The sequence below is a fragment of the Stenella coeruleoalba genome, assembly GCF_951394435.1.
Source record: "Stenella coeruleoalba genome assembly, chromosome: 19".
Lineage (NCBI taxonomy): Eukaryota > Metazoa > Chordata > Mammalia > Artiodactyla > Delphinidae > Stenella > Stenella coeruleoalba.
Genome location: NC_137165.1, coordinates 26,749,794 through 26,767,847, shown reverse-complemented (window position 1 = coordinate 26,767,847; position 18,054 = coordinate 26,749,794).

The window sequence follows — 18,054 nt, the reverse complement described above, 5'->3', positions numbered from 1 at the left end:
GAATATTATGCTTAGTGAAATAAGTCTGACAAAGACAAGTACTGTATGATATAACTTACCTAAAAAATAATACAAATGAATGTATATGCAAAACAGAAACAGAACCATAATATAGAAAACAAACTTGTGGTTACCAAAAGAGAGAGGGAAAAGGGTGAGGGCCAAATTAGGGGTATGGAATTAACAAATATACACTACGGTATATAAAATAGATCAGCAACAAGGCTATACTGTACAGCACACGGAATTATATCCATTATCTTGTAATAGTTTGTAATGGAGTATAATCTGCAAAACTACTGAATCACTATGCCATACACCTGAAACTAACAAAATATTGTAAACTGGGCTTCCCTGGTAGTGCAGTGGTTGGGGGTCCACCTGCCGATGCAGGGGGCGCGGGTTCGTGCCCTGGTTTGGGAGGATCCCACGTGCTGCAGAGCGGCTGGGCCCGTGGGCCGTGGCCACTGGGCCTGCACGTCCAGAGCCTGTGCTCCACGGCGGGAGGGGCCACGGCAGTGAGAGGCCCACATACCACAAAAAAACAAAAACAAAAACAAACAAACAAAAAATCTTGTAAATCAACTCTAATTCAATAAAAAAGAAATACATATTATTTAACTATAAGTTAGTTTTCTCTTTCTTGTATGTTGGAGTTAAGGCTTTATACTGATTATATTATAACTTACATGTGTTGCTATGTGATAGTACCCTAAGAATTTTATTCCAGGGTAATAGAGGTAGTGTTAGAACTATTGTTAATGAAAACTTTGGGTGTCATGAGGTTGCAAGTTACTGCTTTCGTCAGAGTGGACTCACTTTGACAGAATTTAGAACAACATTAAAGAATTTTGAAACCTTCCACTCTCATTTTTAGTACATGCCAACATTCAAAAGGCAAAAAACAAACAAAAAAACACCTTAATTTGCTTTAAAAGAAACTATTTCTTATGATTGAATTAAACAACATTTACAGTTCATGGAAACACTAGTTTAATTTAGAGATCCTAAACTCAAGACCCACAAATTAAATCCTATTCTTTTAAAGTTTCGTTTGGCCAGCATCATAGTTCAAAACTGTTTTAATTTGAATTACTAGATGAGTACATACTTTAAGCTGTACCAAACCTGCTGGCATATACCAAAGGAATAAAATGGCACCTCAAGTATAACAGGAGTATGTATTTTGTAACTTGTACAGAATTTGCTCCCACTGAAAAAAAAATGGGGATGGCTGAAGGGTTGGTCAGTTACCAGAATTTAGAGATTTGGAGACTGTATGTGAAACATCCTGATCTCTGGCTGAGCATGAAAACTGGAAGATCTAGCAACACTGGATCTTTATTCCTCTCAGCAACAATAATCTGGATCTGAGAAGTGGCTTCCTCCTTTACACAGGCAGCAACTTTCCAGAGAGGTTCAGTTCTTTACTGGTTTTCTCATCTGTTCTGATTCACTGATTTATATTATCTGCAAGAACCTTATGTTTATGACCTCTGGTTTAACTGGATATAAAACTACATACGTGAAGAAAAATAAAATATTCAAAATAATCAGAAATGTGTAGCATGCTATAAAATATCAGGTCTTTTTTATTATAAGGTTATATGTTAATTATGAAAATAAATAACACTATCATGTAACATGATGAAAGGCGGGGAGGAGGGGAACAGCAAGAGAAACATAGGATTTACAGCCAGAGTCTTGCATCATCAGTTTTACACTTTTATCTGGGGATGTCTGTATGTAAATCATATTTCCTTTCTGAACTTCCATTTTCTAATCTTTTAGCATGACAGTAAAACCTGACTGTGGTGTACAATGTTTGTGCTCCACTCATATATCTTTGGCTCAATTTTTAAAATACTGTTTTGAAGACCCCCTCCCCACTCCCAGCTTCTGAGTGCTTTGGTTTACAGCAGTGAGCAAAAGACTGCCCTTGGGCTACTGTAATCTATCTTGCCAACAAATGGTGAGAGACAGTTACCTGGAAAATTACATTCCCCTTGAAGATGCCTAGTCATTGTTGGAGGCAGTGGGTATAAGGAAGTTCACATCCTTTACCTCAAGTTAGTAGAATTCTGAGGCATAACTTATACTCTAAAATGCCTGTGCAGGTGACATTAAAGCTACCCTCTAACTTGTTTTTGGTTTGTTTTTTTTTTTAATCCAGATATTGCAACATTGCTCAGCTTTTCACTTCCTTGGGATGGTTTCCTTACTTTATATTTCGTATACAAAATCTCATCTCAGGATCTGATTCTGGGGAAGTCTGACTAAAACCATTACTAATGAACCTCGTAGTACTAGTGTAAGATATAATGTGATACATGAAATGGAATGTTAAAATAATATTATAAAATTATTTTCTTAAAAATTCTGGTTGAATTTTCAAGGCAAAATCACAATTTTTCCCATACCCAAAACATACTGAAATAATTAATTTAATAGAAAATATTATGAGAACAATCTATCCATATCTTTTACATAATGAGAAAGTCAAAACCCCAGTAGAAGTCAAGAAGTGGTGTTTTACACAAGCCACTTAGATAGTTTCATCCACCAGAGGGCAGACTGCAGAAGTAAAAAGAACTATAATCCTGCAGCCTGTGGAACAAAAACCACATTCACAGAAAGATAGACAAGATGAAAAAGCAGAGGGCTATGTACCAGATGAAGGAACAAGATAAAACCACAGAAAAGCAACTAAATGAAGGGGAGATAGGCAACCTTCCAGAAAAAGAATTCAGAATAATGATAGTGAGGATGATCCAGGACCTCGGAAAAAGAATGGAGGCAAAGATCAAGGAAATGAAAGAAATGTTTAACAAAGACCTAGAGGACTTAATGAACAAACAAACAGAGATGAATAATAAAATAACTGAAATGAAAACCACATTAGAAGGAATCAACAGCAGAATAACAGAGGCAGAAGAACGGATAAGTGACTTGGAAGACAGAATGGTGGGATTCACTGCTGTGGAATAGAATAAAGAAAAAAGAATGAAAAGAAATGAAGACAGCCTAAGAGACCTCTGCGACAACATTAAATACCACAACATTTGCATTATAGGGGTCCCAGAAGGAGAAGAGAGAGAGAAAGGACCCGAGAAAATATTTGAAGAGATTATAGTTGAAAACTTCCATAACATGGGAAAGGAAATAGTCACCCAAATCCAGGAAGCATAGCGAGTCCCTTACAGGATAAACCCAAGGAGAAACATGCTGAAATACATAGTAATCAAACTGGCAAAAAAATAAGACAAAGAAATATTATTGAAAGCGGCAAAGGAAAAATGACAAATAACATAAAAGGGAAATCCCATAAGGTTAACAACTGATTTCTCAGCAGAAACTCTACAAGCCAGAAGGGACTGGCATTATATACTTAAAGTGGTGAAAGGGAAGTACCTACAACCAAGATTACTCTACCCGGCAAGGGTCTCATTCAGATTTGATGGGGAAATGAAAAGCTTTACAGACAAACAAAAGCTAAGAGAATTCAGCACCACCAAACCAGCTTTACAAAAAATGCTACAGGAACTTTTCTAAGTGGGAAACACAAGAGAAGAAAAGGACCTACAAAAACAAACACAAAACAATTAAGAAAATGGTCATAGGAACATACATATCGATAATTACCTTAAAATTGAATGGATTAAATGCTCCAACCAAAAGACACAGGCTTGCTGAATGGATACAAAAACAAGACCCATATATATGCTGTCTAAAAGAGACCTACTTCAGACCTAGGGACACATACAGACTGAAAATGAGGGGACGGAAAAAGATACTCCATGCAAATGGAAATAAAATTCCCCCAAAAAAAAAAAATCAGGTCAAAATTTGTCTCCCTAGTTTTCTGGAGTCTCAGTTAAGATATACCTGCTTGAGGTCCTGCCTTTGTATGTGCAAATTCTTTCATACCGTAAGTATTTAAAAAAAAAAAAAGTGGTGTTTTGATGACAGCTACATTGCTTCTATAACCAGTTTTATTTGACCCTGTGACAATGATAAGGAATAATATGGCATTATACTTTTTAAATTTATTTATTCATCTATTTATTTGTTTATTTATTTTGGGTTGCATTGGGTCTTAGTTGCTGCACACAGGATCTTTCATTGTGATGTGCGGGCTCTTGGTTGCAGTGTGTGGGCTTCTTTCTAGTTGTGGTGTGTGGGCTCAGTAGCTGTGGCACATGGGCTTAAATGACCCATGGTATATGTGATCTTAGTTCCCAGACCAGGGATCGAACCCATGTCCCCTGCATTAGAAGGCAGATCTTTAACCACTGGACCACCAGGTAAATCCGTATGCTTTTCTTTTTACTTTAATTTTTAACTCAAATTTTGGATTCTTGTTTGGAATAAAACAGGATCTTCACTGTTTACAAGGTTATTTCTGAGTTGCAAAAGTTCTCTCTCCATATTTTTCCTTGTATTACCATGTTTTTCTCTGTAGTCTCCTATCCAATCTTGGCTGCCCAATCAGACAAACAGGATGTGCGAGGACATTTTCTTTTTGCATCGGTAGTGGAAACCTTGGCAGTAGACAGTAACTGCACTAGGTCTGCCAAATAGATACATTCTTTAATTTTGATCATGTATTCTATGTACCCAATATTGTCTCCCTATGAAAATCTTGCTATTGCCTTATGGCATTCACTGTGTTTCATTACAATATTTAACTATCCTCAAAGTTAGAATCTTCTTTCATTGACAAAATCTGAGAACCAAATTTTCAGTTCTCCGGTAGGCGTGAATTTAAGTTGGCTAAAAAGAGACACATTAAGCCTAAACTAAACATTTTGCAATTGTTCTGTTAATTTGATTGTCATGATGGTCAATCATAAAATGAATGGTAATATTTTTTATTTTTTTAATTGGGGTATAGTTGCTTTACAATGTTGTGTTAGTTTCTGCTGTACAGTGAAGTAAATCAGCTATATGTATGCATATATCCCCCTTCTTTGGATTTCCTTCCCATTTAGGTCACCACAGAGCACTGAGTAGAGTTCACTGTACTATAGAGTAGGTTCTCATTAGTTATCTATTTTATACATAGCAGTGTATATAAGTCAATCCCAATCTCCCAATTCATCCCATCCCCCCTTACCCACTTGGTGTCCATACGTTTGTTCTCTACATCTGTGTCTCTCTTTCAGCTTTGCAAATAGGTTCATCTGTACCATTTTCTAGATTCCACATATATGTGTTAATATATAATATTTGTTTTTCTCTTTCTGACTTACTTCACTCTGTATGACAGTCTCTAAGTCCATCCACGTCTCTGCAAATGGCACAATTTTGTTCCTTTCTTTGGCTGAGTAATATCCCATTGTATATATGTACCACATCTTCTTTATCCATTCCTCTGTTGATGGATATTTAGGTTGCTTCTATGTCCTGGTTATTGTAAATAGTGCTGCAATGAACATTGGGGTGCATGTATATTTTAGAATCATGGCTTTCTCAGGGTATATACCCAGTAGAGGGATTACTGGGCCATATGATTGTTTTATTTTTAGTTTTTTAAGGAAGCTCCATACTGTTCTCCATAGTGGCTGTACAAATGTACATTCCCACCAACAGTGTAAAAGGGTTACCTTTTCTGCACACCCTCTCCCGTATTTATTGTTTCTAGATATTTTTTGATGGTGGCCATTCTGACCAGTGTGAGGTAATACCTCATTGTAGTTTTGGTTTGCATTTCTCTAATAATTAGTGATGTTGAGCATCTTTTCATGTGCCTCTTGACCATCTGTATGTCTTCTTTGGAGAAATATCTGTTTAGGTCTTCTTCTGCCCATTATCTGAATGGGTTGATTGGGTTGATATTGAGCTGCATGGGCTGTTTGTATATTTTGGAGATTAATCCCTTGTCAGTTGCTTCATTTGCAAATATGTTCTACCATTCTGAGGGTTGTCTGTGAATGGTAAATTTTTAAAATAGGGGACAAGGAGATATTTGGAGATAGCAGGATGCGAAGCCAGAAACTACATATACCCTGTGCTTCAGATAGATCTGTGCTGCCCAACTTCTGACCTCAAATGCTCTTTACGCACATGGACATGTCAATGGGGACTTGACTACTTGGCTGTTGAGTCTCCCTCTCTTCTGTTTTATAGGATTTATAATATTTTCCTGGTCAAATGCCTCAGCAGAGGGTGAGGAGATATCATGAGACTGTGAGATGTTTCCTCTACATAATCTCAGAGCAGGAAATAGTAGCTTTGGCATATACTTTCATATTTGCATGTGAGCAGAAAGAAACAACCACACTCAACTGAGTGCTGTAATGTTATACAAACTCAAAATATTTACAGAAAAAATGAATGTATAGATTTCTATTTTAATTTAAAGAGAAGCTTTGAGAGAGTAAGGAAACTAAATAAAAGCTTGTTTTATTGTTATTCTCTAATATTACACTTTGTGAGTCTCACATTTTCAAAGGATGCCTTTTCCCCAAGATGATTATTAGTTTGATGATTTTTATTATTTTAGAAATTTATTAAAAGTTCAATAGTTGATGGTAGAAGAAAATACTGCTTTCAAGGGCAAGGACTCCAGGTAACATTGGGCAGCATCCGATTTTTCCTTCTCCATTAGCAATCCCTAGGGCTTCAGGTGAACAGAGCATCTCACAATCTATATTGATTCACTGCTCCAAAGCTCTTTGAAGTCACATTAGGATTTTGGTTTCTAGTGCTTTGGAACATTATCTGTTATACAGTACACTGGAAAATGCTTATAGTGTCATGTTCAAGTTCCTATAAAGGGCCATATTTTTTTTTCTTTTGTTATAGGTTGATGATAACTGAGCTTATTATTAATGTTGTATTAACACATGATCAAAGGTGTAATCATTTTCATTGAATTGGCCAATTATTTTTTAAAATATATCTAATAAATGTTTCTTCACAAAATTAAACTCTTTTCTTCCCTAAATCATCTCAATTTTTATGACTCCCTTTAGAAAGAGACTTGTTTAGATAGAGACTCATTTTTAAAAATTTTGCTTAATTAAATGGTGGTGAATGACATCTTAGAGACAAGTAAGAGCTAGAAGGAAACTGATCACCTTCAGGTAAAGCCCCATACTTTTATAGAGAATAAACTTTAGCTAAGATGGTAAACAACCTTTCTAAATACATAGATTTAATTGACAACAGATGAAACATGAGAACAGAAACGTGCCCTGAACTCAGAATTCAGCTTGGGCTTTCACAGATTTCAATAGTGTGTATTTGAGTGATTTGTGGGGAGAAAAACACATTTATTGTACAATGCAGGCAACTTTAAGAATTGTATTCTGTATTTTTATTGTCTTATTTCTCTCTCCCTATTTTTAGCAACTAGACAGATCCTGGACCTTTTGAATAGTGATTAAATGTTAGAACTCCTAAATAATCAGCTGGATTTGATTTTAAATTAAAAATAAATTTCTAGATACCACCATTGTAAAACAGTAAATTTAAGAAAGTTATTATTTTGTAGCTAATCATGTAAAAAAGATAGCATTTCTTCTGATTTTTAAATTCCATTTTATATAACATTGAACAATAGATGTCACTGTTTGGCCAATAAAAATAACTATAGAATTATTTAATTTGGTTATTTTTCTTCATAAACAATCCTTGTGCTGAACAGATAAGTTACAGGGTTCTGGTAGAAAAAACTCAACCAGTGGCAGTGTCTTTTAAATATTAATATCTGGTTGTGTTTTCTCTAAAAAACATATTAATACATTAAATCCATTACTTTCTGAATCATTTTACATATAGCTAATTTAAAGCTGCTCATTTTGTGCCTTTATATTAATGTTTTGACAACTAGGTGTTATTACAAGGAGAGTTAGAATAAGGTTATTTGAGAAGTATGGGCTCAGGTCAAGAAAGAAACCTCTCAGAGTATGATTAATTGTATTTTAAGTCCATGTAATGTCTAGTAAGCTAACTTGATTGACAGGGAATCTATACAAAATGGAAATTAGGGATAGAGAAGCCAAGGAAGAAGAGATATTGAAAGTAATGCAATTGGATCCAATTGTGAGGGATGGAGAAGTGATAGACTCTGATCCAAATTTCATGGATGGAGTCAAGGCCATATTCAAATTTATGTCAATTTTGTGTAAACAAATCCGAAGTATTCAAGAAGCTAAGGTGAAGTTGCTAAGCAGCTGGCAACAGGAAGATGACTTGGAAGAAACAGTAGGGAGTGTTTGGAGATTGTTTAATGATAGTGTATTTTTATTTATTTATTTTTTTACATCTGAGGCATATTATAGAAAAAATATTAGTTTAAGGTACAAGAAAACTGTTAAAATTTAACATCTGTTTCCTTAAGTTTTCCATAGATTATAACAAAAGTCCATCAGGACGTGTGTGCCTGATGCCAAAAAAAAAAGAAAGAAAAAAAAAAGAATTCAGAAAGTTTGGTGAATGAGCAACTGCTAGGCCCTAAATCTAACAAGCTGTATATCCTAATTGCATTTGTAAAGTGGTTTAGGATTTATGAAGCATTTTCACACTAATTATCCAGGCTACTCTCTGACTCCTCAACCCATTGCAAAATGACTTCTGCAACAACCATTTCACTCAAGCTGATCTCTCAAATGTTATTAATGACCCACACATTGTCAAAAACCACCAACCTGCTCTTATGTCCTTATTCTATTCAATCACTGCTTTTTCTTTTTTTTTTTTAGAAGATGTTGGACGTAGGAGTTTATTAATTAATTTATTTATTTTTGCTGTGTTGGGTCTTCGTTTCTGTGCAAGGGCTTTCTCTAGTTGCTGCAAGCGGGGGGCCACTCTCCATCGCGGTGCGCAGGCCTCTCACTGACACGGCCTCTCTTGTTGTGGAGCACAGGCTCCAGACGGGCAGGCTCAGTAGTTGTGGCTCACAGGCCTAGTTGCTCTGCGGCATGTGGGATCCTCCCAGACCAGGGCTCGAACCCATGTCCCCTGCATTAGCAGGCAGATTCTCAACCACTGCGCCACCAGGGAAGCCCTCTTTTTTTTTTTTTTTAATATGGTAAAATTCTCTCTCTCCTTTAATTTCTCTCTTCCCATGCTTTCTGTACCACTTTTTTCCCCTGGTTTTTCTTCTACCTTTCTGACCTTTTCTTATTTTTCTTCTCTGATAATTTTCCACTATCCTATCCCTTAAATATTTGTGTTCTTAGATTTCTGCCTCTGACCCTTTTCTCTCTGAATGCTTTTCTGAATGGTTATGTTGGTGGGGAACATTTGAGCTACCTTCTGTACAATTGTTATTCAACAAATAATAATTTCCCCTAGGTACTGGGTACTGTTTCAGGTGCTGGGAACACAAGAATCACTAGAAGTGTTATTGTCTCTTCCCTCAGTCCTTTAGTCCTTTTTAGTTCATTAGTTAGGGAAAGGGCATGTGTGGGAATATACTGAGTAATTGACTGATGTATCTACAACTTCTCCTTCAAGGCCCTCACCCTTCAAATACATTTTCTTGTGCTCTCAGTCCCTACCTTAGTAGTTAGGAAATTATGGGATCACACATTTGAGGAGAGGGTTATTAACATAGAAATTCAGGGGGAAAGAAATGGGTCAAAATACTGTTTTCAAGTATTAAATAGACTTTTAGAACTGGCAATAAAAGACATCGTCTTGCAAGAAAAGGATTTTAGAAGTGCAAGAGGGCAAGTTTTTGGTTTTCTAAAGCATAAAGTAAATTCTCTAACAGCAGAGTTTTTTCTGCCTGCCTGCCCAAATAAGACCCCAAGGGCTATTGAATAGGAGGAAACAAGAGAGATACAGGCATGATCTATGTCCTCTTCCCTTTGAGCCATTTCCTAAAGGGTAGTGGTAAAACCCTGCAATGATTTAAGCACCCAAGGAGTGAGGTAACCTATGTTCAGATTGCTGGTTTGATTCCTAGATTCTGACAACTCCTCTACAAGTATAGAGAGAGCTGCATGTGGCCAAGTAATGGCTGAATCCAAACCTACAAAGCCTCAGGGCAGGTCTCTGGTAGGTGGCAGCTAAGAGTCAAGTATTTTCCTGTAGGGCTGAGCGTAGCAGAGATGTGACAGTGATGCCAAAGGACCTGGGGGAGCTCTGTGGCTAAGACAAATGAATAGCATTAGCAGGTGTGCCATGGAGTTTCTTTCTAGATGTCAGGTTGGAAAGTTGAGGCCAGGTAGGTGCCAGAGTGAAGAGATGACCCCTTCCCTAGAACAACTGTTTGCCAGCCCAAGCAAATGCTGAAAACCAGGCATTCACTTATGACGACTGCTCACACAAAAATTTTACTTTCTGCCATAGGACAGAGTGATTTCTCAAAACAGATTTTTTAAACAAAGATAGATGTACTTTTCTCCTATTCTAGCTAGGTAAAATTGATGGAAAAATAGAAATATCTGCACGTGAGTGTTGAGTACATACAAAGCATCAGGGATCCTAGGAGATGTTAATGATATAAACTAAATAAGAAATTGTCCCTGCCCTCAAGGAGCCTACATTTTATTGAAAAAGACAATGTTGAGCCGTCTTCTGGCTGATTTTCTTTTTATTACACCAAAGTATTCAGCATATTTACTGCTTTGAATGTCCCACCCTTTCATTTTAGGTCTACCAGGTTTCTCCTTTCTCATTTGAGACTTAGGGATGAATCATTTTGTGATGTTTTCCCCTGTCCTTTTGGCTAAATTAACTATCAACTACTATATTCCCATAGCACTTTTTATATAGGATAGCACATTTTTAAATATATTTCTCAGTTGTACAAGGCTTTGTCTCCTCATTTAAATGATAAGGTCCTTAAAGGCAGGGACAGTTATAGACCCATTTTTTCTGTCTTTAGCATCTGGTACATAGAAGATTATCAATAAAATCTTATTTTATTGAAATTTTTTATGCTGATTCTCCAAAATCACTCTGTATGATTAGTGTTGTGTTCTTTAGACTTTTGTTTTTTTAACATATTTGAAAATAATGAAGGATGCAGACAGTCAAATTACTTGTTTGAAGTCACATAGCTATGAGGTGGCAAAGCTTTGAAGAAACAAAAAATATCTGACTCTAAATCTGCATTGTTACTTACTTAGCTCACTTGGTTCCAATCTTGGCATTTAGAACTGTGTCCAGATAGTTGTATAAGATTAACAATTTAGATTTGCTCATGTGGCCCAAAGAAGTCTTCTCTTTCTTGTCCTCACAAACCTCATGACAAACCTAAACCTCAACATGCTATATTAACTGGTTCCATGTTGTAACTTTTATTTTCAATTAATTATTTCAGGGTAAAACCCACTGTACTTGTTGCTTTGATGTCTTCTCCCATTTTCCTACCCTGATTATTTCATTCATTTCCTCTGTTGCCACTTAAGCCCGTGTATTCTAGCTTTGACATGTTCAGTATCACCTCAAACACACAGGTACAGAAGGTTGCCTGAGTCTGTCCAATTTTTATATTCAATTATTGATTTGGTTCAATATCTTCTATAAGCCATTGCCTTCTTTTTAATTTCTGAGATTACTTTTATATTTAAGATTAGAAAGGAAATGCCTTAAATATGGGAAAAAAAACATTTCAGAAAAAAAGACATGTTAAGATTTTCTATCAGCAGCTGCTCTTTTGGAGAATAGAAAGAATTGCACAAAATATTCATAAATGACAGGTTTTCTCTAAGGATAATATTCTACACTTTGAATAACAATTTTATATTTTTTTTAGTAGCAACACATGCTAGAAACTGTATTTCTTCTATTAGAATATTTTAAATCAGTAATCAAATTAAAAAGGAAAAAACATTCATTCATTCATTTAACCAGCACATAAATATTTATCTAGGACTCTCATACTATTTTATTATGTAGATTGTAAAAATAACTTTACTGAGAAAATCAATAGAATAATAGTGTAAAACCTTACTATCACAGATTAATTGCGCAAAGGAGAATTTGAAATTATGTATTTAATTATTATGTATTTTAAAAACAGTTTCATTAAGTGCAAGTTCATGCAGAAATTCAAAATAAGTTTGTCCACTACAAGGATGGACAAACAAGAAAAGCTACTTTAATTACTAGATAAGCATAGCTTGTAATTAGCATGTCAACTTCTGTGTGTGCAAATGAATGTTTCCAAAGAACTGGAAGTATTTACTTTTCTCACTTTAGAAGCTCTGACATTTTCTGAACAATCTTATTAAAGCATTAATTTACAATCTTCCTTTTTAACTTCAGGGCACCTCTGTGAACTGTTAGCAATTCTCTTTTAGTGGACCCCAATTAATTTACTTTCTGAGTTTTTTCATTTATATAAGATCTTATTTTCTAATGTTCTTATTAAATTTTATGCTGTGTGTTTTGAGATCATTTCAAGTACCATGTATATTCTCAGAAAAAAAAATTATGTCAGTGGAAATATAATGGTGCACTTGTTAAGGAAGAATGTCAACTCAACAGAAACAATTATGCTAAGACTAGCTAGCAAGCAAGTGTTTTTTTTTTACTAAAAGAGAGGTTTTAAATTGTGTTCTGCAGATGTAAAATTCCATGGGAAAAATATATAATTATACTTGTAAAACTGTGTATATATATGTATGTACATGTACACAAACATAAATAAGTTTGTTTATACAGCCTTTCCAATGGAAGAGTTAAGAAAATCTACCTGTGAATTGCTCTCAGAACTTACCATTTGTGCGCAATTGCTAAATCTGTAACAGATAAGCAAAAACTAGATAAAAAGCCACTAATAACATATATATGTGTATATATATATATATATATATATATACACACTTGTGTGTGTATATGTGTGTGTGTGTATATATATATATGTATATATATATATATATATATATATATATATATATATATGGCAAATGATACATTAAATATTATCCTGTAGTCTTTGTATCCACTTTCCAGCAATGCGTACCATTAAATAACTATGTTGATATGCTGCTCTTCCTTACTTGCTAAGCTTAACATAGAATAAAAGTCTCCTTAATTTGGTTGAGATTGATTAGAATTTATTATAAGAAATGGTATTGATATGTAGTTTTTCTACAAAGTCATGTATAAAATGCATAAATCATTGTTTATGTTATTTATATTAACAAATCATCAAAATAGAGTAGCAAGCTATCTTATTAAGGGCACAGCAAAGTTAAATAAAACACCCAAATACAACAGTTTAGGGAAGGGTCAAAAAACAAAAGGAAGTCAGGACATAAAGAGTCAGAGAGCTATAGAGATAGAATGCATTGCCTAGGGCTGGGGAGTGGGGGGATTAAGGGATGATGCCTAGTGTGTGCAGGGTTTCTTTTGGGGGTACTGAAATGTTTTAAAATTAATTGTGGTGATGGGTGCACAACTCTGAATATACTAAAAACCAAAGGTATTTAAAGAAAAAGTTCTTAGAGAAAACAACTACATTTAGATGGTCATTACATTCACTGCACTTCTGTTGGGGCACTTACTTGTTTCTGAGTGTGAAAAGTAAGCTCAAACAGAGCAGTAGCCAAGTAAATATTGGTGCAGTCTCATAAGGACACAGGCTCATAGGAGCCCAAGATTGATGTTCAGGCCTACTAAAGCCAACAGGGCTCATTATGGAGAAAGGGGAGCCATAGAGAAGTGAGACATATATTCTGTGTGCAGATTCTTCCTCAGATATTTGCTAATTCTAAAGTTGTGCATGCATAGAAGAATATTCAAAAGGGAAAAAAGCATAAAGCAGTATAAAAGAGATTTAAAAACTTAGCAGATAATTTAGCAAGCTCATAGTTATGGGAAGACAAGTTTTCATAAAGGTGAAGAATTTCAGTTAAGGTGTCAGACATATTATACTCTAAAATTAAGGATAAACCAGAAATATGGTTCAATACACTTACTTTATGAGTCTTCAGAAAGAAAAAGAACTCCTCTTTGTTTTCTTTTGTTTTTTTTCTGTACGCGGGCCTTTCACTGCCATGGCCTCTCCCGCTGTAGAGAACAGGCTCTGGACGTGCAGGCCCAGCGGCCATGGCTCACGGGCCCAGCCGCTCCGTGGCATGTGGGATCCTCCCAGAACGGGGCATGAACCCACGTCCCCTGCATCGGCAGGTGGACCCTCAACCACTACGCCACCAGGGAAGCCCCAAGAACTCCTCTTTGAAGGAACATATCATCATCCAGAATTTCCACATTACTTCATAAATAATGTCCAGTATTCAATCAAAACTTACTAGACATGCTACCAAAAAGCACCAAATAACTGAAATCAACAAGAGAAAAAGATAATTAAAAGGCCACAAGTAAGCCAGATGTTAGCAAAGATCAGAGATATATTTTTCAAAGAGTCAAATGGAAATCCTAGAAATGAGCATAAAAGCTGAAAATTTAAAATTCAATGCATATGTTTAATAGTTGAGAAATAGAGGATTAGTGAAATGAAGGTCATTAGATAATGTTCAGATTGAATGAATAAAAACTAGATAAATAGTATGAGATATGTAAAACACAGTGAAAACTACTAACCTATTTGTAATTAAATCCCAAAGAGAAGAGATAGAAAGAGAAAGAAGTAGTATTTGGGGGGGAACATGTTGATAATTTTCCAAAACTGACCCCCAAAAAATGACAGATTTAAAAGTTCTACAAAACGTAAGAAAGATAAATAAAAAAGAAAACCACATCTTGTCACATCATAGAAAAAACAAAGCTGATAATCAAAGATAAGCAGGAACACTTAAGAGTTCCTTCCAAGGAGAGTTAATTTTTACTAGAAATGGCAGAATAAGTAAAACAAAACAAAACAAAAATGACATCTTTTAAGTAGAAAAACTTTAAAAATAGAATAGCCAACCAAAACTTCTACAAACAACAAAAAATACATTTCAAAAATGAAGGTGAAATAATGACTAAATATTTAGTTTGAGAGCAAAAATCACCAACAGACCTACTCTTATGTTCATACATTTGAATTATTCTAGAAGAGAAATGATCTCAAGTAGATGCATGGTAAAGGACTGAAGAATTAAGAACACCAGAAAAAATAAACAAATGAATAATTTAAATGAATGCTCACTGTTTATATTCATTTATTAAAAGTGTATAAATATATGTACAATTAAATGACAAAAAGTAAATCTGAAAAAAAATGAGTTAAAGCATGTTAAAATAGTTCCATTTCTAGAAGGAAATATTTTAAAACACAACTTAATAAGAAGGATATATGCAATAATTTCCAAGATGATCATAAGTGAAGAGCTCAGAATATATGTCACAAACAATTAGAGGGAAAATGATAAAAAAATAATAAAAATAACTTGATTAATACAAAGGAAAGAAAATAAGTGAGAAAATAATTAAATATAGAGTGGATATAGAGGAAACAAATAATACTCTCATATCCATAAATTTAAAGATATCAGAAATTACATTAAATGTGAATGGAGGAGATGTTCTAATTAAAAGACAAAGATTACAATCTGGATTAAAATAAAACAAAATGAATTAGAACCAACTATATATTGCTTGTAAAAAATGAGCATTAACTATAAAGAACAGAAAGATTCAAAAGAAAAGAATGGTAAAATACAGGCCATGGAAATACAAACTTAAGAAAAACTATTATAGCTATACTAATATTAGAAAGTGCAGAATTTCAGGCAGAGAAAATTACAAGGGATAAAGAAGGAATTCAACAGGAAAATATAATAACCTTAAACTTATATGTACTAATAATGTAGCCTCAAAATATATAAACTGAAGTCTGTCATAACTAAAGGAGAAATAGATAAATCTACAATCAAAGTTTAAAATTTTAATATCTTTCTTGGTAATAAAACTCACTAAGAGTTACAGAAGATTTGAACAACATGATTTACAAATTTGACCTAAAAATCATAAAGATATAGCAATCCCTATAATTATAACACATTGGTAAAAATAAAGATAAGAAAAAAATAACATTTTGACTATTTGTGTATTTAATTTTCTGATTAATGAAGTATAACATTATAATATAGATGAATTAGTTTTTAGAAGAAAATTTATAATTCTAAATTCTTGAGCTCAAAAAATTGGAAATAAAAGTGGAAGTTAAACAAAATAAGGAAAATGGAATTAATAAAAAAGAAAGCAAATATACAATAGAGAAAATAAAATTGTTTCTTTGAAAAGACGATATAATTTATAAACATATCATAAGTCCGATTAAGGGGAAAAAAAAGAAAAGGCACAACAGTATCAGGAATGAAAAATTCAAAACCAATAATGTGGACATTACAGATAAAGAGTACACTATAGTTCATAGTTCTAACAATAAATTAATACCACTTATTAAAGCTGGTATAAGAAAAAGCACTAAATCTAAATCTGAATAATCTTACGTATACTCAATATGTTGAATCTGTAAAATCTTCCCATAAAGAGAAGTCAGAGTGAGTTAGGAGTCATTGGGTGAGAAAGATGTTGCTCCCAATAAACATGATTTGACAGCCATCTACAGACAAAAACGCCTTTGTGGGAGATTTGTTAAAACTCCAGTAAAGCCCAAGACTAAGGACAGTCACTTTGCGAAGGCAGGACAATGACCTGGTGGCAGGTTTGCCCAAAATGGTCCCTGTTGCAGTCTGAAAGAAGTCCTATGTTCCTATGGATTTAGTTCCACTTGACCCTGGTCCTACAACTAGCCCCATCTGCTGCTGACCCTGGAGGCATGCAGGTGAGCAGGCCCTGGTTCCCATCAGAGTCGAGACAATAATCTTTAAGAGATAACAGAGAATACCTTTATGATTTGGAGTAGATAGAAATTTATTAAATAGGGTCTAATCATTAAATAAAAAATTGATAGGTTGAACTTCATTAAATCTATAAGCATTCCAGACTGGAAGAAGATATCTGCAATACATATATCTAAAGAAGAATTCAAGACAATATATATATTGCACAAAAATGAATGGCTAAATAACCAGTAAGCATATGTAAAGATGTTAGCATTAGTCATTAGGAGAAAAAAAAAAACAACAAAAAATGAAAACCATAATGAGGTACCTTTGCACACACATCAGAAAGTGTAAAATTAAAGTTTAAAAAATAACAATACTGAGTGTAGGCAAACATATGGAGGACCCATAAAATGCTGGTGGTTGTATAATATTGGAACAAATCCTTTGGAAAACTTTGGCATGACCTATGATGCTGAATATACACATATTATGGATCCAAGAATTTCATTCCTAGGCCTACCTAACATATAAATGTGCACTAAAGGACATGTGTAAGAATGTTCATAGCATCATTAGTAACTGTTTAAAACAGAAATAACAATTTTCTTCAAGAGTAAATTTTATAAATTATGAGCTATGTATGCAGTGGAACATTATAGAATAATGTAAAAAAAACAGGTCACATATAATTTTGATTAAAGGAAAAAAAAAACAGAGATGCAAGAGTACCTAGTATATGATCCCATTCATATGAAAAAAAGAACACTTCTTCCCTAAAGAGTCAAACTTATCTATGATGATTTTGATCAGAATAGTCCTTACCTTTGAGGCAGGGAATGAGTGAAATGAGGCAGGAATGAGGCTTCTGGAACAATGGTTATGTTCTGTATCTGGATAAGTGTGGTCGTTATATAGGAGTATTCACTTTGTAAATATTCGTGAAACTGTATAGTTAAGATTTGCGCACTTCACTGTATGTTACACTCTTTAAAAATAAAATACAAAAAACATTGATATTATTGGTATTAGAATGTTGAAACTCCTAGTAGGCTACCCGAACTTTTGTGTGTGGCAGGAGTGGTGGAGGGCAGGGGGAGATGTGAGGGTGGTAATAGAACAACGAGGGCAATGACAATAATACGAATAATAAATGAGCACTAGTCTTTGGCATAAAAGATGGGAGAACAGGAAGAAAATAAAGCCACCCTCCAATCTTTTGAAGTAGGTGATATAATTACCCTGGTTCATATAGAAGGAAACAGCTCTGTGGAACTGTTACTTGCCTAAAATTAATATAATAGAACTGGGACTGGATTCATAAGACCAGTCTTAAGTTCTTATTCTCAAC